The 23,553-nt window shown below is 39.7% G+C and overlaps 1 protein-coding gene across 5 annotated transcripts in view; it reads left to right on the forward strand.

The window, feature by feature from the left end:
• sema6cb (semaphorin 6Cb) overlaps positions 1-23,553 on the forward strand; it is a 147,599-nt gene that overhangs the window by 31,266 nt on the left and 92,780 nt on the right. For 4 of the 5 annotated variants that reach the window (XM_075466159.1, XM_075466162.1, XM_075466163.1 and 1 more), the window contains exon 3: positions 10,460-10,587. The gene's annotated coding sequence lies outside the window, so the exon portion shown is untranslated. Of the gene's footprint in view, positions 1-10,459; positions 10,588-19,694; positions 19,808-23,553 lie in introns of those variants that run through there. The other variant, XM_075466161.1, reaches the window with a different exon arrangement.

Raw genomic sequence — 23,553 nt, forward strand, 5'->3', positions numbered from 1 at the left:
CTAGCATTATATTTATCATTATTATTTATCAAGCCAACTCCTTACTTTCTTAAAATGGCTGTTTTCACTTTACATCTCAGTTTTATTGAGTACTGCATGTGTGGATCTATGAACATGCAAATAAGTTCTGAGGATCATTTCATTTCCACCCACCCCTCTGCCACTTGCTTGCAGCTTGTTTTGCTCATATGTTTTCTGGCATATAAACAATACCATATGGACATAATGATGTAGTTAAAAACTTCATTTAAGTTTTAGATAATGTTTACAAACTCCTCTGTACTTTATGCATCCTAATGACTTACTGCTTTTACTGTAGACAGTACTTCAGTGGTGCTGATTCTAATGATTGTAACATCTTTGTTAGGGAACCTGACTGAAATGAATCATTGTACCTGAGGTGACGGCCAAGTGTCACAAGTTTATAGTGAGCTTAAAGCCTGACTTGTGCTCTCCTCAGAGCTATTTTTATTTCTTGTTCTTAAATGCTCTCGTATGGTCGAGGTCTTAAATCACTTCCAGATGCATGAGGTTTTCAATGAGGCAAGAACAGCTCTTGAGTCTGCGTGCTTCATTAAACTCTTGCATGTAGAATAAGTGGAACACTTAGTGGCCATACTGATCAGTTCTTTCTTACAAGTTGAATATATCCAATTGTGACAATTAACAATGCAGCAAACAAGTACTTGCTATGAAAAGATAGTTGTGTTATGGCGTCCTTAACAGATTATATCACAAGACTTTATTATCCATGCTTTCACTACTGCCACAAGTGCAAGTTTGTGCACAAGTCAGCAAGATAGTTCATATATTCAAACCTGCTGGTCAAGTAGGCACTCTCTGTGTCGAGTTTGTTTAATTCTATTTCTCAGGGTTCCCTTACTTCCTCTAACTATTCAAAGCTGCATTTGAACCACAGAAACTTGCTCATCTCGTTTCTGTCCATATGCTGTGAGCTTATTTTACAATGGTCAGAAAAACGCTCTTAACATTTGGCCTTGGAGTGCAACAGGAAAGTGTCTGATTGGCATTCAGTCCCTCGTCAAATGACTCTGCAGTGGTTATGGGTATTTATCGGCTCTGGCCCCAATTAGCACTGAGGGGAACAAAACGCCGGATTCACATGCTGACTTTCCCTCTAAGGTTGCTGTGCACTGACACTGCCATAAGGAGATTTGGATGCTTTTCACACTTCAAATGACTTAATTTACCTTCTGCTTAACTTTTTTTTTTTTTTTTTTTTTTTTTTTTTTTTTTTTGTAGGGCTCTTGTACAGCAAGTCGACAATTGGCCACCGGCCACATCTGAAGTGTCTGAGACCGTCTGTCTTGTCTTTTTGGTGGGTAAACCAAAGTCGGCACTTTTGAACCCTGTAGAGTTTAGTTTTTTCCTCAGCTGATTAATCGTGTTACATCGTTGACGGGTTGGGCAGTGAGAGGGATCACTCTGAATGGCTAGTTGTAGTGAATTAACACATTAGAACAGCCTATAACTGATTTTAAACCATGTTGAGTGACAAAAAATTAAATGACCCGACTTCATGCAAATCTTTTATTTATTTTTTATTTTTTAAACCTTACTGAATAATCAATGGACTCCTGCTCTATTCTGCTCAGCATAGTTATCCTCTTACACGTGTACAGTGTACACAAGAGTGTAGAGAGGATTGGATACACCCACAAAGAGAGGTTCTCCTTGTGGGTGTATTCAAGAGTGTTGTTTTTTTCCCACACAGCTAACATGAGGAGACAAAGCATGGGGTTTTGCCATTGCCTCTTGTTCTTGGTGTCTGTTTGGTGTATAAGAGCCCTGAGATTTTAGTAGAAGGACCCAAGGCTGCATTTTGTAGCACTTTGCAAAAAGCCCTGGGTGTTCAAGTACTGGGTGCCTTGGTTGGAAAATACCAAAGCGCCTCGAGAGACCGTGGGTCAACATATATGTACATACATGTCTACATACATAGGCGTATTAAATCATATGTGGTAGTCTGTTTCTATGTTTGTCCTGGACTGGCCATCTGAGCTGGCGTACCTCACCTCTTGTTTGTCAGCTGGGAATTTCCAACTCAATATCACCCTTAACAGAATAAAATGAATTTGAGTAAATTATGTTGTTTCTTGTTATCTAAACCTTACATCCATTGCAAGGTTTTACTTACAAATAGCCCTTGTAGATGGCACTAGTCAGCTGAAAAAGTAAAACTGCTCTTTTGACATAATCTTAGCAATCCTGATTTGAAACAGGCACACCAGTTTATGAAGGTGGGGCTCTTCTGTCAGAATGAAGTTGTTTTTTTGTCAGTATAAAAGAGTTGGGGCGTGAGCTGTGAGCCAGTATTTAAAGTAATGGATTATCAGGTGATTGTTTTAATCCCTTTGTCAGTTGCCTCGTTTTAGGATTTCTACCATGCACAGTAACTCAACTAAGTTGTCAACATTTTACATGTGGGAGAGGCCACGACAGCCCAGACTTCATGCAGAGGAACTGAAAAGTACAACTATTCCAATACTAATTCGTCTGAATAAAACTTAACAAATCGTGTACAGAAGCAAAGGTTCTTGAGAAAAGACCAACCAGACTATTGACCATCTGGCCTTCACTGTGTCAGTGACCCCTACTGACATGCTGTCAAATGCTTTTCTTGAAAAATCTCCCATCTTTATTGCCAGAGCGTTTATCAGAGCCTCAGATCTTGGAAGAGAGGCTGTTGTAAACACTGGATTGTGTGCTTGATTACAGTCACACACTGGTGCTGTGGAATTCCTGTTGATTGTGCACATGAGTTGATTGGTGGTGATTCAAGTGATTTTAGTTGGGGAGGGATAGAGTGATGTGGCAGATTGATGTGGGGAGTGGAATTGGTGACTGCCAAGTTGCAGACTAACGTGCTATTTAAGACTGGGATAAAGCTTTCTATGTTGCTCATTATTTCTTGCGGTGTTACCCAACACAAGATGGGGAAAAGGCATAATAGCACCAGCTCTGATCCTCTTAACAGAGATATACCCTGGTTTGGCACCGCCACTTTGAAAGAAATCACCTCTTGGTTCAAACCTCTTCATTACTCTAACAAGCCTCTTGAGTTGTTGATGCGTTCTGGCAATTTCAGGTTTTTCTCAGTAATTAAAACAGGGTTGTGGTGTTAGTTATTTTTTCCTGTTGGGGTTATCTGTTTGAACCAAAGATTGGTTCACTGTATATAGGAATTACAGCAGCTTGTTTAGACCCTGCTTCTTCTCCCAGGGCTGTTTCAGCTGTGTGTCTGAAACATGGCTGCTCCTGCAGGCTCCTGGCGGGTGATCAACAACTTGGCATGTACACCAAGCATTAATACTGTTTTCTATTTCTGCTGTCCTCTTTTTTTTCACAATTTCTTTTCATCATTGGTTTCTAAATAAGGAATGCAGGCTCATTCAGCTGAAATTTGGCCAGGAGGTAGAATGTGGGACTTCATAATGGAATTATTTGAAAAAGAGGGCGGGCTGATTTGCTTTTTAAGGGTTTATCATAAAACATTTCTACTCGGTGTTTCCAGTGAATTTGATTCTTAATTGAAAGCTGCCTTTGAGCAATGTTTTTGTAATTCATGACTGCATGATCATGGAGACGGGAGAAATTGTGTTTTCAAAGCAGGCAATATTCAAACATCCACATGATGTCCCATGTGCCTCAGCTCAGCTGTGTTTGTTCCCAGCTGCTTCCTGTCATGTTTTCCCATTGCGCCTCTCTCATTTATCCCTCATCTTTCCCCGGTATTCTGCTCTCCCTATCATCACCTTGGCAAGAGCCCGTTCAAAGGCCCCGAAACACTTAATTGACTTTTCATTGACACAAGCTGTAATTGGCTTTTAATTACAGTTTTACATCTTGTTTTCAAATTCAAATCAATGATGTCAACTCATAGAAAGAGGCCCCTGTTAGTGCTTTGCTGTCGTTCACTGACGCTACAAGAGAACCTGTCGTCATCTTTGCTGGGTGTAACATGTTGTCCATCTTCTCTGAGGGCAAATTTACTCAGGCTATTTGGTGCAGGTTTGAAATTTAAACACAGACTCTTTAGAAAGAAGTTTGGGCTGTTGTTGGTGCTTTGCGACAGCCTGGAGTAAGATGTTCATTCCCTAAACTTACAATGGATCAAACTCTGTTGCAGTCAGGTAGCAGCTGGCTGTATTTATCCATATCCCCATTTGATGCACTAAACTTTAAAGAAGTCACCTAGCATCACTATGCAGGATCAGAATAATAAATTCACAATTGTAACTTGGCATGAGACAACGTGGAGTCTTGGCTGCCTGGATTGACCATATGCATAATGGTGCCAAAGTTTAGTTGTTTTTTTTTCCTAAATAACAACAAAGAAACCAACGAATAAGTGTTTTTATTTATTTGTTCATTTTTAACACCTCAGTACTTGAATTCATACACTGCTTTGTAGCCTAATTTATCTTGGGGAATAAGCGAAAAAACCAACAAAAAAAAAAAACATGAAAAACACGATTATGTCATGCTCTCTGGGAGATATATGTATAAAGCTTTATCATAATCAATAGTTTTTTAAACAGACAGGTTTGGCAAGTAGCCACAACGGCCATGAGGATGTGCATTGTGAGCACTGGTCGATAAGTCGGGGTCAGTCTTCCACCTCCGCTCAACACTCTAAAAGCAGTTCCCACGGTCTTTGCTATCAGCAGAGGGAAGATGAGAGCAGGCTTCTACTCTTAACAGTATCAGTTCTACATTAGAAAACTTTTTTCCTTTTTCTTTGTTCCGACTGAGCACGGCAGAAAAACCTTGGCACTGCTTGAAGATGTCCATAAACTCATAGACCTCAGGATGACCTATTCTTATTTGTGCTTTTGCCTGGATAGCAAGCATGTCCGGTCTCTTAAAGGCTCTAAGCTCTGCTACTCGGAAAGCTTTTCTCACATTAGACTGAACGCCCCAGCAGACGAGGATTGGCATGCATAGGAATTTCTTTTTCGTCACTTTCTTTCTCCTACTTTTTACTCTGTTGTCAACCTTTGTCCTCTTTGCCGCTCTCTGTTGGGCTTTCTCCAATTCCCTCATTTTGTCCTTTTTCGCTACATCTCTGTTTTCTCATTCTACGTTCCCTGGTGGCACTGGGATTGTGAGTGACGTTTAGCATCTCTTCAGCCGCCAGGGAGGCTTTGGGAGAGAGCCTGCTCTTTTAAAGCTTCTGTGATGTCCCCCAACAAACTGTGACAGTAAGACGAAACGTAACCTGGCAGCAATCGTGTAAACCATTCTATTCCCTAGACCTTGGACAGGTTTTTTTTTTTTTTTTTTTTTTTTTTTTTACTGCTCCATAGAGCTCATTCTGTTCTTCTTTCTCTTTTCCTTGCTACCCACTTGGAAAGTGTAAAATCATTTTCTTTACTTCTGGAAGAGGAAACTGTTATGTCCATTATGATTCCGACCATTACTGGACTAAATTCAAATATCATTCAGTCTGTGACTTCCAATTTGTTTTTTTCACTCACTTGAATGAAAGCTTCCTCCTAACCTGCACCCCTTAAAGCTTATTAAAAACTTTGCTTTTCATTTTCATTAAACTGTCATGACCAAAACGTAGAATCCCTGCTGAAAGTCAAAGCTCTCTTTTCACTTTAACAAGAGGGATTCATTTTCCAATTGGAGAAGCAGCATTTAGCTGTTATGCTGCCAACAAGTGGAACAAACTGCCAGTGGAGATTAAACTTTCACCAAATGTAGACAATTTTAAATCCAGGTTAAAGACATTTCTTTTCTCATGTGTCTATGCATGAAATATCTTTTAACTTATCTAGACTGTTGCCTGTTTTTAAATTCATTTAAATGATTTTATTTTTTCTCTTAATATTCTTTTATGTATTTTTAATGCTTCTTCCACTCCCTGCTGCAATGCTTTTATTTTATGTAAAGCACTTTGAACTGTTTGTACATGAAATGTGCTATATAAATAAATTTGATTTGAATTCACTTGCTTTGTGCGATTAACTGTGCTTGAAATGTAAATGAGGCCATAATTGTTTCAGTAATTTATATTTTCATAATTTACTGCTTAAAGGGGAACTCCGGGGCATTTGAAGCGCATTTCCATTGCTAGAGGTTGTCAAATACTGATAGTAGGACACAGAGAGGTGCAAATCTGCGCTCCCTGTGTGGAGATCGCGCTGTTCGCACACCCTGTCATGCGAGGCTAATACGTGGTGGCTAAGGGGCAAGCGCTAAACCTTCCACGTAAAACAACAACTTGCACACTGCAGAAACGTCACACCACTTTATAAACCATCCGACAATAAAGTCACAAGCCTTACCATCAAAACCATATGCATGGTTGTCACATTACTGGCATGGGGACGTTACAAAACAACTTTATAAACAGCATGTAACTCACCGGTTAGTTGTACGCTCGCGCATGTGAAAGCCCAAAAGAGTCGATGGACGATACTCTCATATACAAAACAATTATCTTCTCTAGAAAAACTGCGTTCAAGTATTTAAAACATTACAACAATACATGCCCAGTAATATTGTTTCAATGTTTTAAATACTTGAACACAGTTTTTCTAGGGAAGATAATTGTTTTGTATATGGGATTATCGTCCATCGACTCTTTTGGGCTTTCACATGCGCGAGCGTACAACCAGCCGGTGAGTTACATGCTGTTTATAAAGTTGTTTTGTAACGTCCCCATGCCAGTAATGTGAGAACCATGCATATGGTTTTGATGGTAAGGCTTGTGACTTTATTGTCGGATGGTTTATAAAGTGGTGTGACGTTTCTGCAGTGTGCAAGTTGTTGTTTTACGTGGAAGGGTTAGCTCTTGCCCCTTAGCCACCATGTATTAGCCTCGCATGACTGGGTGTGCGAACAGCGCGATCTCCACACAGGGAGCGCAGATTCGCACCTCTCTGTGTCCTACTATCAGTATTTGACAACCTCTAGCAATGGAAATGCGCTTCAAATGCCCCGGAGTTCCCCTTTAATATTGACTGGTGACCACAGGGGATTCTATAAAACTTGAAAAATAGCGAGGATGTTACAGTTGCAATAAGAAACTCATAGTGGAGCTTCTTGCCAACACACACTGTGCGTTGTCTCTGTTACATTCAGTCATCTGTTGAACAATCTATCATATTAATCTTGGGTAGCTCTCATGTCTAAGCCTTCATTACTGATGCCCCATTATGTGAATTTGGGTCCCTCTGAGGCAATGAAACCAGGCTGATAACAAGACCTGCCATTTAAAAGGCCACTGCATGCTCGCTGTGTCACGTCTCATTACAAATCGCCATGATATTTGTTTACAATGGGCTTCCCAGCCCTTTCACCAAGAATGTGTCTACAGGAACCATTGACTTCTTTAAAGGAAAAAAAAACAAAGGAATTTGTGCAGTTGCAGTTTTTTTTAAATTTATTTATTTATCTTTATTTAATTTTTTTGGGGGGGGGGGTAAAAAAAATAAAATAAAAACGTCTTATGGATTAGTCTTGTTGCTACAGAATTACATACATTATAATCTATTCCAGCTAAAAGAGGAAAAAGCTAAACTTGAAACGGAGCTATTCGTCAGTGATAGTAAACAGTGTGACAGAAAGGCTGTGAGAAGAGGCAGGAGAATGTTGAGAGAAAATCCTTGGGGTAAAGAACAGAAGAGACGTTGCAGTTGGAAGGACAAACAAAGCATGGCACCGTTTCCCTGACAGAAGTTCACCATTCCCCGCTCTCCTCATGAGGATGTGACATTTAAGAGGGTGGTGTCTTGTTATTGCAGGCCTAATTAACATTCCACAATATGCCAGCTGGAGATGGACACCCTGCCAGTGCTGACCCCTTTTTCACCCTCAGCCGTGTTTGTCCATCAACTTCTTTACTTTCTCTAAACGTAACTGGCTCTCAGTGACTGTTCCCTCATGCCCAGAAGTCTTTATTCTGTGACGACACAGAGCCTCTGCCTGTGTCCTTCCACTGTGGTCAGTCTATTTGCCACTGCCTGACACCTCAGGCGGTGGTAACCATGGTGACAGGGTTGCGCTGAATCTTTGAAGGTGTCCGAGTCCTTTGGGCACCAAAGATCCAAAGAGTCTGTCGTACTTGACGCACTTTCTTTGCCAGGTCAGTTACAGTCCTTTGACAAATGTCAAAGGGAAGTGCCACAAGTCCACAGGCTTAATGCAAGAGCTGTGATACAATCTTCTTTTATTCTTCTTTTAAAATGGGACAAATTAAGCGTAAATGCTTTTTTTTTTTTTTTTTTTTTTTTTTTTTTTTTTTTTTTTTTTTTTTTTTTTTTTCTCTCTCCACGGTTTTTTGATTGTTTGTTCCACCATGTGCCATTCATCTAATTATTCATTTTAAACTGTAGCAGAGGGTTTCTCACATAAATAACCAGACATTAAAGGCTTAAAACTTTTCATAAACATCTTTAATCAACCGTTGGAACATGATCCAGGGTTTAATTATGTGCTGCTATGTCTTACACAGCAGACATCATTGCAAAGTTCTGAAACTGAGACCAAATCCACAATAAAAACATCCACAGTCTTGAGCTGCAGCACTCTCAATCTGCTGCCATTGCTGTTAAGCTCTCAGTTACTAAGATAGACCCCATTAGGGCAATGCAATTAGTTAAAATTAGGTTAATTGCAACAACTCTATGCTTGAATCGTAACACAGATCATGAGAAATATTACAAGGCAGCTTTGTTTTAGCGGTGAGATTAGTTAATCTGTAAATCGTGCTTTATGGTGGGATTCCATGTTTCATCACTTTTCTCAAGAGCAAGACTTGGTGTAAATGGTTTCTAAATATATGATAAGGACTGGCTTCATTAACATGCATATGAATTCATATGTTATAGAAAGTAATATTGCTTATTTGAATTAAATCTGGTCAAAGATTTAAGGTTTAAAGATCTTTCAAAGGAGTGAACTAGAGTTCCAATTTGCAATCATAATGGAGCTGAAAAAGATGGAAAAAAAATTCCATCTGATTTCTGCCTTGTTTATTAAAGAATCTGAGGGATTTATGTTTTTTTTTTCTTTTATGAATCTGCATTTACTCACAGCTTGTCCACCACTGCTCACCACTGAGTGTCTGAGCTTAAGGAGTTGTATGGCAAGCGGGCAGTGGGTGCAGAGCTGAGATCAACGTCTGGCAACAACCACAACACAGATCGTGGATTTGTCAAGCACATTTTTATGCTGGTGCCATCTTGTATGGCTTTTTTTTTTTTTTTTTTTTTTTTTCTCCTCAGACATTAGAAGCATTCATAACCTTCTGTTACATTAAAAGAACTGCTTGATGCAGAAAGTGGGCAGCTGCAGAGAAAACGGAAATTTAAATAAACTGTAGGGAGTTGCTGGTTCTTTTCAGTACAACAGAAAGTTCCACTTGTTCCTGCTGTTAATCTCTGGAAATAAAATAAATGCTCTTGAGTTGGTTTATGTGCTTAACTATTAATTGCTAAACCATGAATTGTAGTGAAGTTGTGGAAAGAATTTAAGATGATTCTTATTAAAACTGATTATGATTGCCACGATGAGATTTTCTAAACAAACATTTCAGAATATTTTGTCTGTGCATGTGTGTGGTGGAGGGGGTTAATACACTTAGTATTCCAACAAGCAGTGATCTTTGAAGTATGTAGCTTTTATTATGTATCGTCTGGTAAAGGATCAGACTGTATAATTTGGTTATGGTTCAAAGAATTCTTCAGAAAAAAACAACAAAATACACCAGATAAATAGGCCTCCTCTTGGCTTCAATTGGTGTGTATGTTCGGTCTTGTGATTTATTCATCACCTCAGGCATGTGTTGAGCTCGTGAAGATGGCAGAAATGCTGGACTTGGTGTGGCTGAGCCTGGAGGAATAGATTGTGAAAGTGAGGGTGGGGGCATGGGGTTTGGGGGCGTTGTCACTCTGCATGAGAGATGGATGCCGCTCATAGCCGGGGCTGAAACTGGGACAGTTCTCAGAAGAACAACACAGAGATGAAGAGACAAGATGCCAAATGACATCCCAGTCTGTGGTCTGAGGAGATCTTTAACGACTGGTTCCACAGTCCTTTCGGTTTCTGTTTTCAAGACCTGTCTGTCAGATAAATGATAAGCAGGAGCAGTTTGGGGCACCTCCTTGATGTCAGTTCAGATAAAACTCCAGTTTAGGCTGTGATCTCCTGTGCATTTGTTAATGTGGGTGGAGTTCTCTCCCACTGGTAGTAAATTCCAGTGGCACCTCATTGTCTTTGATATCCTTGATTGTGTACTCAAACTCAACAAAACACAGCCTGTGCATATCTCTGTGGACTGTCTTCACTGATCAATTCCTCAACCCATCTGTCTGGCAGGCTTATTCACAGGGCTGCACTGTAGGCGAGACAAACCCTCGCTGCAGGAGTCTTCATTAAACCTGTCCTCCCTGCCTCCCCCTCCTCCTTTTCTATCTCTCTGCAGGCCTGGGGAAAGTTAATGAGAAGATTCGATCAGCTGGCACCCCACCATCTTCCTCCACCACATCCCCTTATCCCAGCTACTGCCTTCTTCCAGTGTCAGCGTTGCATCGTGCATATAACTGGAAAGTGGTGAGTCAATACTGTTGTACACTTCCCCTAACTACCTCAGTTTTCTTTAATAGGGACCACATCAGTTTGATTAATATATCCTTTTATTTACCCATTTAATTCATTCACTTCCACAAAATACACTGCCCTGAATAAGCAAAACACATCTGTTCCTCCTTTATTTAATGACATTATCATGAAATGCATTGGCACAATATCTGCCAAGTCTTGCAAGCTTCAAACTAAAAATTAGAAGCTTTCTTGCACTTTTTGACAGTTGAGAGAACATTGGGCTTGACTGGGACTTTTTGGAGATGAGCTAAAAATGAGCTTCTCCTGATGTCCCTTATCTTTTGATCACTTTAGATGGAAGATGAAAAATTAAACAACTGCCAAATCTAATAAATTGTAGTATACCACACTGTAAAAACAGGGCGTTTTCTGTGTGATTTAACCAGGATGACAGATTGTGAAATGGCTACTTTTGTCTGAGTAGTAATTAGCTATGGCAGAACTTATGGAAATGGATTAACTCAAAGATTCCCAAATAATTCTGAAATGTACTGACTTTAGCCCCAAACATCTGCATTAGTACCAAATGACCTGTATCAACATAACCCCTGTCTTTTTAATTCCCCTGTCTGCTGCTGTGCTGTGTGGGAGGGAGGGATGATGGTGTGCTCAGTTATTCTGCCAGAAAATGGATCAGCAATGATGTATGGCACCAGTGGCATTGTACAGGTCTCAGCTTGTTGCTGAATCACAGCTTTAAACTAATTTTGTGGACACAGCGAAGCCGTTGTGCTTTGTGCCCAAGCTCGGGACCTGGCTCGTCCAACAACCCTGCTGAAGCTTGCATGCCAATTACCCGCCACCCCTCCCTTCACATATGCCAGACAGAGGAGGCAAAGCAAGGAAATGGAGAAATATTCGCTCATTTGCTGAGGATTACACTTTGCTTTACTGATCTTGGGATTATATTGTACACTATTTATTAATTACTTTTTCTTGTCGTGTCATTTTGTCATGTTATGTTAAGACAACCTTTCCTATAGCAACAGTCATAAAGTCGTGGACATCTTGTGTTTTGCTCTAGACCCAGATCTGCCTCAAACTGACCTCACTACACAGGGTTTACTTTTTATTTTGGAGACTGACACTAAAACTCAACAGAAAATGTCTTCAAAGTCTATATTACAGGCTAATGGAATGGTATGTTTTTAGGGCTTAATAACGTGACCTCTTGTCCTTTCACTCTCTTGCAGTCATTACTCTTCATCTTTCTGCTTCCATTGTGTTCTTTAAGGCTTTTAACTCACTCCTTCTTCCTTACCCAGAACTTTTCACACAGCCCTCAAAGCCAGGAAAGAATTATGTAGTTGCACCTGGATTCACCTCAGTAGGAAAGCATGTCTGAAAGGAAAAACTAATCCTGTTGGAGAGCCTCACTTTGTGAATTAAGAACCTTCGTTTTTTTTTTTTTTTTTGTCGGCATTGAATTTGATCTAGCACAACAACCACAGCAAGTGAGCATAAATTTATTTTAAATCAAGTTGCTTTCAGTCGTGGTGAGTAAATATAAATAACTTACAGGCATTGTTCATATTTTGGGCTATGTACTGTTGTGCTCCTCCTGACTGTTACAACCCCTAACAAAAATGAGGACATCACCACACTTGGATTTTCATACAGTTTTATTATTTTATCTAAAAAAAAAAAAACAATCTAATCACTGTAATGAGAAACTATTTTATTTTATAGCTGAGCAATTTGGCTTTTTAAAAACCTTTTGCCTTTTTTTTCCAGATCAATAATGGAATCACCTTTTAATCAAATTTCTAAAACAAAGACCTGCACAAGTCTTCATATTCAAATGAGCCTGAAGTTAAAAGAAAGTGCTTTTGGAGCTTAATGAATTATTGCACCGAGCTGATTGGCAGGAAACATGGCCTACACAAACAACTATCTGTGGAAACAAGTGAAAGGATTATAAAACTCCTTCAAGAAGGTAATGCAAAAAAAAATGCGTGGGTGTTTCCCAGTCAGCTGTACCTAAAACCTGAAGAAAACACAAATAAATGGGGAAATATACAGGTTGACCAAGGGAGAAGTCAAAGCATCAGGGCAGAAAACAGAAAATGCAATGAAACTTATACATATAACGGACAAATTTCAACAATCATTGATGATATGGGTTGATGGCGGGTTAAGGACCAGGACTAGATGCCGGTCTTTGTCTCTACAGTAAATACACGGGTAGATACTTTGCTCATTCCATTTGTTCAAATCAAATCAAATCAAATTTATTTGTATAGCACATTTCATGTACAAACAGTTCAAAGTGCTTTACATAAAATAAAAGCATTGCAGCAGGGAGTGCAAGAAGCATTAAAAATACATAAAAGAATATAAAGAGAAACAAATAAAATCATTTAAATGAATTTAAAATCAGGCAACAGTCTAGATAAGTTAAAAGATATTTCATGCATAGACACATGAGAAAAGAAATGTTTTTAACCTGGATTTAAAAATGTCTACATTTGGTGAAAGTTTAATCTCCAGTGGCAGTTTGTTCCACTTATTTGCAGCATAACAGCTAAATGCTGCTTCTCCATGTTTAGTCTGGACTCTGGACTGGACCAGCTGACCTGAGTCCTTGGATCTAAGAGCTCTGCTGGGTTTATATTCTCTGAACATATCACAGATGTATTTTGGGCCTAAACCATTCTGGGATTTGTAAACCATCAGCAGGCTTTTAAAATCTATTCTGTGACTGACTGGAAGCCAGTGTAAAGATTTTAAAACTGGTGTGATGTGTTCAGATCTCTTAGTCCGGGTTAAAACCCTAGCAGCAGCGTTCTGGATGAGCTGCAGATGTTTAATGCTCTTTTTGGGAAGTCCAGTTAAAAGAGCATTACAGTAATCGAGTCTACTGGAGATGAATGCATGGATGAGTTTCTCCTGGTCTTTTTGGGAGAGGAAACCTTTAATTCTGTTGATGTTTCTGAGATAGTAAAAAGCTGCCTTGGTGACAGCTTTGATGTGGCTGCTGAAAGTCAGATCTGAGTCTATCAACACTCCGAGGTTACGAACTTGGTCAGTGATTGTAAGGTCCCGAGTCTCAAGATATTTACCAACGCTGACCCTCTTCTCTTTGCTACCAAACAGAATGATCTCAGTTTTGTCTTCATTTAATTGTAGAAAATTCTCTCTCATCCAGGTGTTTACTTCCTCCAGACACTGACACAGTACGTCTGCTGGGATGCAGTCGTCCGGTGACAGAGACACATAAAGTTGTGTATCGTCTGCATAACTGTGATAATTGATGTTAAAATTCTGCAATATCTGACCCAAAGGGAGCATATACAAGTTAAACAGAAGAGGTCCAAGAATTGACCCCTGGGGGACTCCACAAGTCATGGCCACTCGCTCAGATTCATAGCTGCCAATAGTAACAAAATAACTCCGGCCTTCTAAGTAGGACCTGAACCAGTTAAGGACCGCTCCAGAAAGTCCAACCCAGTTTTCCAGCCTGTGCAACAGGATTCTGTGATCTACAGTATCAAACGCAGCGCTGAGGTCCAACAGAACCAGGACTGAAACATTACCAGAATCAGTATTCAACCTGATGTCGTTTAACACTTTGACCAGAGCTGTTTCAGTGCTGTGATGACGTCTGAAGCCTGATTGAAAGTTATCAAGACTTCCACTTTCATTCAGAAAGTCGTTGAGCTGGTTAAATACAACTTTCTCAATAATCTTGGATATAAAAGAGAGATTAGAGACAGGTCTGTAGTTGTTCATCATAGAGGCATCTAGAGTTCTCTTCTTTAGGAGTGGCTTAATGGCAGCTGTCTTTAGTGACTTAGGAAAAATGCCTGATGCCAGTGAGCTGTTAACTATTCGTAGGAGATCACTTTCTACTGAGGTAAAAACAGTTTTTAAAAAGTCAGATGGTATTATGTCCAGAGAACAAGTTGTTGATTTCAGCTGCCGAACTGTTTCCTCTAGGATTTTTAAATTAACAATATTAAATTGTGACATAACGTCAGAGTTATTTCTAGGTTTTAGACACAGATTAGTTTTCTTGTTTGTCTGTGTTGTGTCAATGTTTTGTCTAATTGTTTTGATTTTTTTTTTTTGGCTAAAAAAGTTGGCAAATTCATTGCATTTCTCAGTGGAGAGGAGGTCTGGGTTTGACTGTTTAGGAGGATTTGTGAGTTTTTCAACCATAGCAAACAGAGTTCGAGACTTGTTGAAAGAAGGTTTGGTGATGCTGGGGTAATTTTCAGAGACATGTATGCTTAATGGTGTGTTTATATCACTTTAAGAACTCTTAACTTATGGACCGTTCAGAATGTACATGGGTCTCTCAAAGATCGCAGTCTGTTTTGCATCCAGCAGCAGAATTGTCATGGTTCAACTTCAGCATCGTCCCCAAATTCTGAAGAAATAAAAACTGCTTGCTCTTGGTTCTCCATCCCCACCAGCAGCCATATTTCTTCTGTAATGTCATGCTTTGAAAATGGAAATATGGTACCAAATTGTTGATGAATTAGATGCAACTTTAAAATGTTGAATTTGTAATTCTTCATTACTTTTTTTTTTTTTTTTTAAAGTTTCATAAATATCATCAGACTTGACAAAGTTATCCCACAGATGTGGAAGATGCAATACCCAATTTACACCTTTTGTGTAAAACTGAAAAAGATTACTTCTCCACCAAAGTTGTCTCAGAAACGCTGCCAGGAGCTGTTTGTTTCTGTGTATATCAATGATTAAAAGTGGATTTACTCTTTTTAAATTGTTTAAACATTCCAGTCTCTGGCCTATCACCATGTAAGGTAATATAAACATTAAAGTGACAATGTTCTTTTTTTTTTTTTTTTTTTTTTTCTTTCTTAACCCTCTCAAAACTCCTTGGCCATCACATCTCTCCCTGCCTTTTAGAACAAGGCGCAGGGATTCAAGGCAGCAGAGTGTGACCTGGGACCTGTTTGGGACTGTAATGCATTAAGATGGATGCAGCCATCCTCCTGTCAGATGATGAATTGCGGGCTGCAGAAAAGGCTCTCTGCTATGTAAAAGAGGTGCTTGCAGACATGGCACTTTCATCAATCAGATGGGCACTGCTGTAATGTTACACTGCACAAAGAAGAACACACTCTGTTTATATGCAGCAGACAGACGTGGACAGAGGACCTTTTCAATGTTCGGGTAATGTTTTCCCTCCTGTCTGTTATAAGGAGTGTGATGGGGTGCATTTATGTAGCATTTAACATGTAACATAGGGCTTCGATCAAATAGATCCTGCTATGTAATCAGCTGTGCTATTTGCAAGTGCACTGTTACCTGTCTTCCCCCAACAATTTTCTTGTTTCGCTCAGGCAGTAGTATAAAGGTCTCAATTAAAGTTACACCTCCCACATCTGTAAAGCCCAGCAGAGCTCCTTAACATTGAGTCTGAAGCTGCTCTGGCAACACTTCAGAAACATTTTGGGGAGGTTGCAATGCCTCCGGTAGAGTGACGGTGTGTTACAGCAGAGTCGGCCAGATGCATCGAGAACTTTGAGTGATCTGGTTCAATTGGAGTGTGTTTTTTTTTTTTTTTTTTCTTTTTCTTTTAACTTTTCAATAAATCATGAGGAAATCGAGAGGTAATTTCCGTATTGTCCTTGTTTTGTTGACATGAAAACTGGAGACAAAGAAGTCTTCTTTGTTAAATCTTTTGATAACTAAAGACATAGTTCATATTTGTCAAAAGTATTGAAAAATATACATATAATTATTTCAAGAAAAACCTCCCTTTTTTAGAACCAACTCGATGATAAAACCAGTTACTGTGGCATAAAACACTTTCTCATAGCTCACTGGGTCTACTGACTTTACTGCATATTTGTGAGCTGCTGATCTCCTTCCAGAAAGTAACGTATCTCCACCTCTTTTCTCGTCTCTCCCTTCTCGTTGCCCTCCTCTCATTCTCTCTGCATGTGGTCGTTGAGTCGTAGCGGCTCTTAAAGCAGGAGGTGTGGTGTAACCCTGGCTGTTTTGGTAGATAAGCCACAGCCTGCCCACCTGCACCCCCGCTGCTCATCAGCCAAATAGGCTGTCAGTGTCGCAGGCATTCATTCTGTGGCAGGAGGTTGCCACCTCAACAGATCCACTGCGACCGCCTCGCTGCCTTTTTTTTTTTTTTTTTTTTTACGCATGAGGGAAAAAGAGCATCCAAATATCCTTGAAACAAATGGAAAACGTCTCAAAATAATTAAACCATTGGCTGGTTAAAAGCATTAGTTATTGTCAGTAAGACATGAATTTTTAATTAATATTCACTTGACTTTTTTATTTTACCTCAGAGATCAGAGTATTGCCTTCTCAAGAATCCCGGCTGTAAAGGCAGCGGATCGTATAAATGAACAATAGACTTGGGTGGATAAAACAAGCTTTCTTAAAATCTGTCAGCTTGGATGATATCAACCCCACAAGCTCCAAAAGTAAACAGTCTGCATAACAAATAGAACAAATATATAAATGCAAATATTTCAGTGAAGCAGACTTTTTGTCTAGACTATGACACGTTTTAGAGCTAAAATGGAACGTCAGAAAAAAAGTGAGAAGCTCATAGTGCAATTATAGTATGGAGAATAGCTGTAATGAATGTATGCATTTCTTTCACATAAAAACGTAAATGTGCATACATTTTGCGCTTGTTGTGAAATTGGACAGTGGTAGCCTCATTGCAGTGAGCGAAACTTTGATACGAGGTATTAGTACAGCCTAAGCTAAAGTCTCTCAGGGAGTCATGGTCATGCATGTCTTTATTCCCTTTAATAGATTTGTTACTGCACTAATGATGGCTATAACATCAAGTTGTCTTCTTTGATGATCCCATCACCTTAGCTGTCAGGCAGACACTCCTTCCTTCAGGCGCTCGCAGCTCATCCTGACGTGTCCTGGGCTGTGAGAGGATATGAAGAACTGTTGTATGTTGGTGGATTTACAGCTTTTAGTCTATCAGAAAGAGATATATTTCTCTGCCTTGAGCCAGGAAGGGATTGGCTACTGAAAAGTGCAATGCTAAAGGTCAGTAATCAGTGGCTAGGTTATTGTGTGGCAGATTGAAAAAGGAAATTATTTTGTGGTGAAGGCAGGGGGTGTGTGTCTCGATTGAATGTTTTTACGTTTGAGATTGTGTGTAGAAGCAGCTCTGTGCCCTGTTCTTTCCGTTGAGGGTTTCTCTTGGCAGTGAGTCTTCCAGCTGACCTGTCAGTGTTACTCAGCCTACAGGGCTGTGAAATGACCCACCACAGGGCTCACCTGGGGCCCTGCAACCACTTTCAGCTGTTCCCTACACATTGTTGCTCTCCAACTCTGTTTTATTCTGTTTCCTTCTCTTACTTCTTTGCTGCTTTATATTCCATCTGTACACCTCATTCAGTCACTCTTTTCTCTTTCTCTAACAAACAGAATTGCTTGCTTTCTTGTTTTTCTCTAGAGACGTAAATTTTTCTGTTCGGAATTGCTTGATAGTGAGAGAAGGGCTTGTTTTTTTTTGATAACTACTGAAATTTTTCCAAGAATAGGAACAATCTATCTCAACAGCCAGTCATGCTTTCTGTGTTTTTTGGCTGTGTCTGATGCTATTCCATCATGTACAAAATGAGAAGGCCAATTTGTTTTATTATTTTATTTTTTTAGTAAATGCACTCTCTTACCTTCACAATACTTGTACACCCCCTGCCGGACCTGTAAGTTTGAAGCTTGAAGTGTTTTTTTCATGTTGTGAGCTTGATTCTTGGAGCGCATTCCTGCTGCTACGGTCCACAGCACTGTGCTTTTTCTCTGATGGTGAAGAGATGGATTGTGGAAAGAGATTGATCCTCGTGGATATCAGTCGAGCTGACAAATGGCGCCCCAAACTTGGAAAGCCATTAACGGTGCGAGCTGAGGTAAAACTCAGCCAAGACCCACTGATTTCTATGAGTTTCTCTTCCACAGTACTGGCCCATGCCAGGCCGGGACACAGCAGTGGGTATAAGCACCACCTCATGTCCCGTCTGCCCTTCATTGCCATAAGCCGGCATGTTGTCATGGGGCTGAACCTCTATCTTAAATGAACAAACCCTCCAAAAACACATGAAGTCTGTCATCTTTTAATGTTATCTTCATGACTCAGGCTATGAAAACTGATTGAGTTGAAAATAAGGACTTTGACTGGCATATTGTGTTACTGCTCAGCGTATACAATTAGTCAGTAGTGTCATGATTCAGACTGGAACTTGGACAAAGTAAATCTAAGTTTCTGAAAAAGTCTCATGCACATGCGGTGAATTGAAACCTCTGTGAGGCCGAAGTTGTTGAACATTTTCTTCTACTTACTGCTCTTTGTTTGAACAGCCCTCCTTTTGGCTGGAAGACCAGTTGGAAACGTTCAGATTTTGAATCAGATTTTCACGACACGAATAATGTAAAACAGCCTTTTGTCTTAGCTTCTCTTACAAAACCAGGTGAGAGGTTAGCTTTTGTGCCTTTGACTGCACTCCAGAGAACAAAATCTGTTCTAGACATCAGCAACACTGTTTTTCTTTTCTTTGTTTTCGAAGCACGGGTTGTAAAGGGAATATTTCATTCAATTTTTTTGTTCAAACACAAAGGAAGCACGATGGGTGGAAAGCAGGTGGGAGGGAGAAACATAATCATGCTCAAATACTGTGCCTGAACTCTTCTTCTGCTGTTACTGTAAATAGGCACATGACAATAGTCATGTCTGACTTTGTGTGATTTAAAATGTGGATTGTTGGGTGCATACATAACAGGGTAATTTACGTTTTATTAACAGGGAGTTAATTACAATGGCTTAAAGAATAAGTGAATCTTTCCTCTACTGACAAAGGATATTAGCATTGTTTTTAATTCTTTGTGTGATTATATCAAATGTGTAAACAACATGTTCTGGTGGGAAGTAGTTGCATCATCATCATGCAGTTGGTGCATGAGTGTGTTTTGAAATTTAGACAGAACTGTCATGCAAGTGGGGAAGAGAATGCCACTCTACAGGAAATACTAAGATGCATGTGTTGACCTAGAAGAGGGAATGTGGCTCATCCTCCTAACAGCAGAAAGCTAGGTGTCAATGCTAAAGCAGTCAGACTGAATACTGAAAGAAAAGTACCTCACGTGGATAAAGCTTTGGACTAAAAATTGCTTTTGAACTTTTACCAGTGACTTTGACCACATTAAAGTGAGTATTTTCTGTGTTTCAGTTATCGGTTGTGAACATTTTCATCTCCAGCGCTGTATGAGCGTTTAAGAAATGTAACTGAAAGTCAGTGTTGTAAAACAGAAATAAAACGGCTTTGAGTTTTCTTTTGGTCACATTTTACCTAATGGTCACTTCCTTGGATTTAAAAATATTGAAGCTTACAACAGTACAACAGTGAGGTATGAAAACAAAGATTAATAAGTTGGCAGACATTTGTTTTAATTGGCTAAATAAAAACAAAGAATACAGGCTAACGTTTAGTAGTTAGTTGAAAATTAGTTTGAGTAGAACAGATTTACGTAATTAAGGGTGCTTTTAAAATGTATCCTTTGTATTATGTATTTTGCATTTTGATTAAAAACGTATCCTGATCTGCTCTAAAAGTTGATCTGGTGTTCTTTTGCCAATGTTCCTACTCTCTACCAAGTTTCATAAAATTCAGAGTTTTTGCTAAGAATTAAACAAAAATGCCAACGATCACATCTCTGCCTCTTCGTTTCTTTACATGTGTTTCGACAATATGTTGTTTGTTAGAAAGGTGGGGGAAAAAAGAAGAAATGTAAAAGCTGCGCTACTTGACTATTTTTGCTCTTTTGTCTCCGTCTGTAATTTTTAAGCACATGAAGCTGTGCTTTTTAAGCCTGAGTTGAGAATCTCATCTCCTTAAATGGCTTCAGGGAGTGATCCGTTTAGTGTCTCAGTCATGACAGAACATCATTAGATAATAACACTATATCAGAGATATTCCTCCAGACTAATATCACAGTCACATGGGGGAAAATAAATGTCCCCAAATCAATTTGTCTAAAAGTAAGAACGACCTGATCAATCAACCAATGATCAAAGTTGAGCACAGTTTAATTGACTATATTAAGGTATCACAGTGTCTGCTCACAGTGTGGGAACAGTCAGCAGTGCCATCACCAACAGCCTTCAATGTCCAGTTGCCCAAACCAAAAGTACTTGCGCATTGGTCAAATTGAGTGGTTACAGTATGTGAGGTTTTATTCTGACATTTTTCCTATATTAGCTGCAGGCTACACATGTGAGTGGTGGCTTTGTAGTCTCTTGGACCCAACGGATATCTGTACATTACTGGATAGTGTAGTGGTAAGATGTGGGTGACCTGGGTAAAAGTGTCTGCCAAAATCCATAAACATGATAAACTTTAACAAATAAGTTTTCTTGGTTCCAGGTAACAAGGGCATCATCAGTTTGCTGTGTAGTCTGCTCATCAGACACATCCCTGATTATTATTATCCTCTTATATTCAGACTGCATGTCAACATTTTTCTCTGACTTTGAAACATTGTCTTTTTTTTTTTTTTTAATGCAGACTTAAGTTGTCAAAAATATTTGAGGGATTTTCAGAAAATAGAAAGTTTCCATCGTTACCTGGATGCATTGTTTATCAAATAGTCTGCACACCTGGAAACGGCTAATGGGAGCTTTAGAGTGTGGCTGCCAGGGAAAAAGGGGGATATCGTTGACAAGGCAACGAGAGCTCATTATCTCGTCGTATATGCTTGTCCACGGTGCACCATTGATGGATGCCAGAGAAGAGTTAGGAGCAGATAGATGGGGTTGCGCCCTGCATTTCATACAAAAACACGACTGAGCAGGAATAACGCATCCACGAAATGACATGTTGGTGCTGTAATCCTGGATTACCTGTCTGCCTCGCTCCTTACTGCATGCCTGCTTGTTGCATGTTTCCCATCAGAAAAGATGACAAACAGCAGCTCAGTTTGACCTGTATTGTTGAGATCCAAAATGTGTTGGCCTCACTATTCCACCATGGCAGGATTTTTGTTGGAAGCACGGCAAATCTTTGGGCACATCGAGCTCACACAGATGAACGCGTAACTGAAAGCAGGCCGAGATTCTTGGTTCATCACGTGTTAATCATATGCTGCAGCAAAAGAAAAACCTTGCAGAAGTTGAAAAGCAGCATTCTTTTTGCCAATGTGAGCAATGGTGCAGAACAGTGTGATTGTGAAAACGGTCAACTAAATGAAATGTGAAGAAAATCTTTCTGAATGGTTACGTAGAGCTCAGTTATACATTTTTTTTTTTTTCTCTTTTAGCAAAGCATATACTGTAGCCCCAAGCTTTTTTTCATGTGCAGGTTGCAACTTCTAATGCAGAATTCTAATGAATTCTAATGCAAACAATATATTAATTTAGTTTTAAGTTTGTTGCTATCAAAATTTGGACAAAGAAAATAATGTTTTTGCTAAACATGTTCTGGATTATACTTTTTGAGTCAGAATCTGTAAATACACACATCTCTCTCCAGTCTATATCACAACAGTGCAAAGGATGAGTGCTCCTTTCGATCCTGCCCCAAGGATGCTTCAGGTGCAGTTTAGGAAGTGAGGAGGGAATTTTAAAAAAAAACTACCATTTTAAAGAAATGCTCCTCGTGGTTTTGTTTGTTCAGCAGGTAAAAACCTAATTAGAAGGTTTTATCTTCAGTTTCAGTCAGGGTGGAGCTTCAGGAGCACTTTGTTATAAATGAACCAACTGTCAAACAGGATGAGTGCCTCTGACGTACGAGCAAATCTTGGACAAAATAGAAGTGAATGTTTCTCCTCTCCATCAGCATATTCAGCCTACTGATGCCTCATCAAACTTTATTACTATTTTTTGTCAGCTGACATGACATTTACTTTTGACATTTTCCAATTTAACTGTCAAAGTTAATGGAAGGATGCAGAAGGGGAAAAACAAGTATCACAAAGCGTGACACACACATTCTACTGTGTACACAACCTGACCAATAACATCTTCCAGACTGACTGCGGGTACAGTAAATTAGATATGAATAGACATCCGGGCATCCAATTTGCTGTTGGAGGCAGACAGTTGTTGCAGATGTGAACGGAGTGTAATGATATGTAAAGACAAAGCTAATCTCTATGTCTGTCACTGGCACATACACAAAGTCTCACAACCGTTCTGTACTTATAGTTCAGGGAATTGTTTCTGTGCCTGCAGAGGAAAGTATTTGTATCCATGTGTTTTCATAAATATGAGTTGATGTGTTTATAGCCGGACAACTATAGGTGGGAAAAAGGCGCCTTTCAGTTTAATACGCTCTTTAATAAAGATGCAAGTTGGCAGATTGGGGGTGTCAGTACATGTGGCATATAGCCTCCTCATGTGATTTATGAGCACGGTACTAGGCTATTACATTATGGGCCCCAGTCCTATCCAGAGATGATGATAAAAGCAGCCCACCTCCTTTCAAACACTGTAGGTACAAGCATTTTGTTTTAGTGGTAGATCACTGCTTTTTGAGAAAAGAATTAAGTATAAGGATGTTTTCTGTGCAGCAGATGTAGCCCATTTATTTTCTTTGTTTTTAAGTGGGTAAATCTGCATTGTTTAAACACAATTCTGCATCAATTACGTCTGCATGATGCAATCAAGAAAAGCGCATTTTAATCTCTTGAGGGCTGATTCCATTTGTTCTGGAAGACTTCTCACCAGTGTGATGTGTGCTTTCCTTCTGAGCCACACTGCAGTAAGAAAAGGTGCAAGTCTGCAGTTTCTGCCTGCTCTGCATGGCTTTGGACCTGGCCTTGTGTTTGCAGAGGGAGAGAGGTTAGAGGCCAACGCAGTGAGGCCAGAGTTCACACAGCAGAGCATCGCAGCTGAAAGGCCAGTTGTCAACCGCCGGCGGAGAGAAAAACAACAGGGCATCAGCCAGAGTGCTTTGG

Source organism: Odontesthes bonariensis, chromosome 5, assembly GCF_027942865.1.
Source record: "Odontesthes bonariensis isolate fOdoBon6 chromosome 5, fOdoBon6.hap1, whole genome shotgun sequence".
Classification (NCBI taxonomy): domain Eukaryota; kingdom Metazoa; phylum Chordata; class Actinopteri; order Atheriniformes; family Atherinopsidae; genus Odontesthes; species Odontesthes bonariensis.